The sequence below is a fragment of the Myotis brandtii genome, unplaced genomic scaffold (assembly GCF_000412655.1).
Source record: "Myotis brandtii unplaced genomic scaffold, ASM41265v1 scaffold1234, whole genome shotgun sequence".
NCBI classification, from domain to species: Eukaryota; Metazoa; Chordata; class Mammalia; order Chiroptera; family Vespertilionidae; genus Myotis; species Myotis brandtii.
This window is the reverse complement of record NW_005354309.1, coordinates 269,737-275,085: the sequence shown is the minus strand read 5'-3', so window position 1 is coordinate 275,085 and position 5,349 is coordinate 269,737. Positions and strand designations below refer to the sequence as shown.

General features: G+C 41.1%; 1 protein-coding gene and 1 pseudogene across 1 annotated transcript in view; both read left to right on the top strand.

Moving 5' to 3' along the window:
- LOC102252941 overlaps nt 1–2,217 on the top strand; it is a 7,215-nt pseudogene extending 4,998 nt beyond the window's left edge.
- QTRT1 (queuine tRNA-ribosyltransferase 1) overlaps nt 1–5,349 on the top strand; it is a 30,428-nt gene that overhangs the window by 5,141 nt on the left and 19,938 nt on the right. The gene's annotated exons all lie outside the window — the stretch shown is intronic.

Here is a 5,349-nt window from a genome sequence, read left to right as displayed (position 1 = left end):
TCCCTGAAGGGTCCCAGGTTCGATTCCAGTCAAGGGCACATGCCTGGGTTGCAGGCTCTATCCCCAGTAGGGGCTGTGCAGGAGACAGCCAATCAATGATTCTCTCTCATCACTGATGTTTCTATCTCTCTCCCTCTCCCTTCCTCTCTGAAATCAATAAAAATATATTAAAAATAAATAATAAAATAAAATAAAAATGAAAAGATGTTCAATCTCAGTAGGAATCATGGAAATGCAAATCAAAACCCCAATGAGATGCCATTTCACACAAACCTGATTGTCAAAATGTAAGAGTTTCTGGCTCTGGCCTGGTAGCTAAGTTGGTTAGAGGGTCGTCCCCTATACGCCAAGGTTGCACATATAAGAATCAACCATGAATGGATAAAGAAGAGGAACAACAAATTCATGTTTCTCTCTCCAAGAAAATCAATAATTTTTTTTAAGTTCTGAAAATACAAGAGTCTGAAAGCACGTGACACAAGGGATCTCCAACACTGCTTGTGTGGGTGTCAGTTGGTGTAATTGCTTGAAAATAAGTGGTCCTGCCTTGTAATGTTGACTCTCCAAGCATTCTAGGGTCCTGGAATTCTGTTCCTAGAATTTTTGCAGCAGTATAGAAGGAGATGTGTACACAAATGCTCACAGCAACACTGTTTATAATGATAAAGACAAACAAACTAAAAAACCAAACATTGAAAAGTCCACAAGTCTACTGACCGGAGAATGAATAAGTACACTTTAGTATATTTATACCAATACATACGGTACATTGATTTGCAGAAGAAACGAATGAACCACAACATAAAACATGAATGTATCTTAAAAACACAATTGTACAGAACATAAAGCAAGTCACAGGGACTAGGTGTGGTATAATATAATTTTATTAGTGTAATAAATGTTGGGGGACAACCAGAAGTTTCTCCCATACCTCCTTTTTGCTACTGAATTAAAAAAAAAAACTATTATGAAACTTATAATGGAGTAAGTCATAGGTTTTGAAATGTTTGGACAAATCCACGAATTCGTGCACTGGGCCTCTAGTATATACATATTTAACCATGTGGTAATATGTTATCTCTTTTTAAACAGGGCGCTGTGTGCGGGCTGCTGGCTGCTTGCTCTGTGGCAGAGGCTGCTCATCTCAGGCACCATGAATGGCTACAACAGCGGGAGTATGTTGCTCCCTTCACCCTCGAATACCGAGTCTTCTTCAAAAATGAAAACAGACAATATATCTCTCCATTTCATGATAGTCTAATTTATGCAGATAAGGATGTGTTCCACACGGTAGTTGAAGTACCTCGCTGGTCTAACACAAAAATGGAGATTGCTACAAAAGACCCTTTAAACCCAATTAAACAAGATGTGAAAAAAAAGGAAAACTGTTATTTTGCAGATCTGTCCTCTTGTAAAGGATATATCTGGAACTCTGCTGCCAGCCTTCAGACTCGGCAAGACCCAGGACACAGGGACAAACACACTGGCTGTAATGGTAGCCATGACCCAACTGACGCCTGTGGAACGGGAAGCAAGGTATGTGCAAGAGGGGAAGTGGCCAGGGTGAAAGGTCTGAGCATATTGGCTGTGATCAATGAAAGGGAAACTGATGGGAGAGTGATTGCCATTAATGTGGATGGTCCTGATGCAGCAAATTATAATGATGTTAAAGATGTCCAGGGGCTGAAACCTGGCTACCCAGAAGCTACTGTGGACTGGTTCCGAAGGTACAAGATTCCTGATGAAAACCAGAGGACCAGTTTTCTTTCCAGGCAGAACTTAAAGATAAGAACTTTAGCCCTAACCGGTTTGGCTCAGTGGATAGACCGTCGGCCTGCGGACTTAAAGGTCCCAGGTTCGATTCCGGTCAAGGGCATGTACCTTGGTTGCAGGCACATCCCCAGTGGGATGTTTCTAACTCTCTATCCCTCTCCCTTCCTCTCTGTAAAAAAATCAATAAAATATATTTTTAAAAAAAGATAAGAACTTTGCAACTGATATTATTAAAAGCACTCATGGCAATTGGAGAGAATAAGTGACAAAGAAAGTGGAATGAAAAAGGAACTAGCTGCATGCATACCAGTGTCTGAGAGTCCCTTCACGTGTCATCCTGATGCTGCCAAAGCCATTGTGAATGCTTTATGCTTTACCTCCGCCGTGTGGCCATGTGAATCTGCCTGCAGAACACCAAACAGATGTAGATCAGTGGTTCCATAACCAGAAAAACTAAGGAAATTTCTTTGGAATACAAGCTGATATTGCTGATATGCAAAAGTAGTGGTTTTCAAAACTTTAACTTTATAGAACTATCTAATTAACAAAGCAACTTCTGCTGTGACCGATCCAATATATTTAGTGTGATATCCATATAAAAGCATTGTTCAGTCCTGGCCATTAGAGCATTGGCCTGAGCACCGAAGGGTCTCGGGTTTATTCCCAAAGGCACACACCTGGGTTGCAGATTTGATCACAGGCCCTGGTCGAGCTTGTGCAGGAGGCAACCAATCGATGTGTCTCTCTTACATCGATGTTTTTCTCTCTCTCTCTCTCCCCTCCCTACTTCCTTCCCTCCAACTCTCTCTAAAAAAAATCAACAGAAAAAAATATCCTTGGGTGAAGATTAACAACAAAGCATTTTTCTTTTTCTTTCTTAAAAAAATATTTTATTGATTTTTCACAGAGAGGAAGGAAGAGGAATAGAGAGACACATCGATCAGCTGCCTCCCGCACACCCCTACCCCTACTGGGATGTGCCCGCAAACAAGGTACATGCCTTTGACCAGAATCAAACCCCGGGACCCTTTAGTCCACAGGCCCATGCTCTATCCACTGAGCCAAACCAGTCAGGGCCAAAGCATTTTTCTTATCTCAACTAAGATAACTTTTAACACATGCTTAAATATCAAGGCAGTTATTGGAATTGGGAAGTCATTTGTGAATAAATGTGCAAGATATTGGATGTATATGTTTACTATGTGTTAGTAAATAAAATTATTTTGCTGCCCAGTCGGCGTGGCTCAGCCTTCCTCTCTGTAAAAAAATCAATAAAATATATTTAAAAAAAAAGATAAGAACTTTGCAACTGATATTATTAAAAGCACTCATGGCCATTGGAGAGAATAAGTGACAAAGAAAATGGAATGAAAAAGGAATTAGCTGCATGCATACCAGCCATTGATGTTTCTCTCTCTCTCTCTGAAATCAATAAAACTCTACTTTAAAAAATTATTTTGCTAAAAAAAACTTTAAATATATCTATTTATTTAAAATTTAATAATAAGTAAAGCTTATTAAACTCCTGTGTGTTTTTTTTTTTTAAATTTTGACTTTTAGAGAGAGAGAAAGGGAGAGGGATAGCAAGAAACATCGATGAGAAAGAGGAAAATCATCAATCGGCTGCCTTCTGCAGTCCCCTACTGGGGATTGAGCCCAGAACTCGGACCTGTGCCCTAACCAGGAATTGAACCAGAGACTCTTGGTTCGTGGGTCGACACTCAACCACTGAGCTATTCTGGCTAGGCTAAACTCCTGTTTTCAAATTTTTCTTTGTTTTTGACTTTTTTGTTAGTGTACATGTTTTTATTCATTAATATATATATTTTACTGAAGTAAGATATGTAAAATGTAAATGTCATCTTCTAATCTTTTTTCATATTACTGAGAGATTTCTCTCCCCTCCATTTTTATTGAAATACTAACGCCCTGGTGCACGGATTCTTACACATTGAAAGGAAATTAATTAGAAGGTGGCTGGTGGGCAGGACTGGGCGAGACAGGCCGGACAAGCCCTGGAGCCAACCTCTTGGCGGTCCCTCCCTCGCTGGCCGCATCTTGAGCGGCACTGGGGCTCAAAGGTCCTCTGCAGAGTGAGTGGGGTCCCTCTGGTAGGTGTGGTCCCTCGGCCTGGCCTGTGGTGATTGAGCCGAAACAGGCTCTCCGACATTCCCCGAGATGTCTTGGATTGCGAGAGGGTAGTTCTCGGGTGACGACCCCTGGAATCGGACTCCCTCCTCTCTGGTTCCGGGTATGTCATCCGAGAACTGCAGCTGTGAAGTCACCGCAGCTCAGGAGCTTCTGCATTGAGCGTCTGCCCCCTGGTGGTCAGTGCACATCATAGCTACTGGTCGGATGGTTGGTTGGACAGTTGCGTGGGCTTTTATATATGTAGATAATTGACAGGTAACACTGTATTAGTTATAGGTGTACAACATAATGATTTGATATGTGCATACACTGCAAATGTATTTTGTATTTTCAGTGGGAAATAACATCAAAAAGTATTAACAGGCACCCTGGCTGGGTGGCTCAGTTGTCCCACGCACCAGAGGTTTTTGGGTTGGATTCCTGGTCAGGGTATATTCCTAAGTTGTGGGTTCAATGCCAGATGGGAGCAAGCACGGGAAGCAACTGATAGATGTTTCTCTTCTCTCTCATCTCTCTCTCCTCCTTCTTCTCTCTAAAATTCAATATACATATCCTCAGGTGACGATTAAAATAAATAAAGTCTCTGGAAATAGTCCTAAGGCCATACAGCCAATAAGGAAACATCTATTCAAGAAAATCTATGAGAAAATTTGGTTAGAACAGTGAGTATCTGTGGTATTTGATATCTTCTACCTCCCTTCTACCAGTTCAGTGAGATGGAAAATCCACTCCAGACTGGTGCAATAGGGTCTGCTCTCCCCAGCAATCGGAGGGCTATCTTTTCAGGAGGGGCAGCAAGCCAGCATTTCTCAACATGCGCCCAGCTACGTATGAGGCTAAGTTGCAGGTAAGTGCAGCACTTCAAAGAGAGAACAGAATTTTCCAAAATTATGGAAAGACTCCAGTAATCAGATACAAGAATTTTAGGGAATCCAAGACAGGCTAAATTAAAAGAAACCCACAATTAGACATATCCTGTGAAATTGCAAACTGGCAAAAAAATTAAAAAAAAAGAAATGACTTTTTTAAAAAAAATATTTTATTGATTTTTTACAGAGAGGAGAGGAGAGGAACAGAGTGTTAGAAACACCGATGAGAGAGAAACATCAATCAGCTGCCTCCTGCACACTCCCTACTGGGGATGTGCCTGCAACCAAGGAACATGCCCTTGACTGGAATCGAACCTGGGACCCTTCAGTCCGCAGGTCAATGCTCTATCCACTGAGCCAAACCAGTTAGGGCAAGAAATGACTTTTTAAAGAAACTAGAAAAACAAAAACAGATAACAAGAAATAGCACTCAGATTGAGATTTTACTTTTTAAAAATATATTTTTATTGATTTCAGAGAGGGAGAGGGAGAGATAGAAACATAAATGATGAGAGAAAATAATTGATTGGCTGCCTCCTGCACACCTCCTACTGGG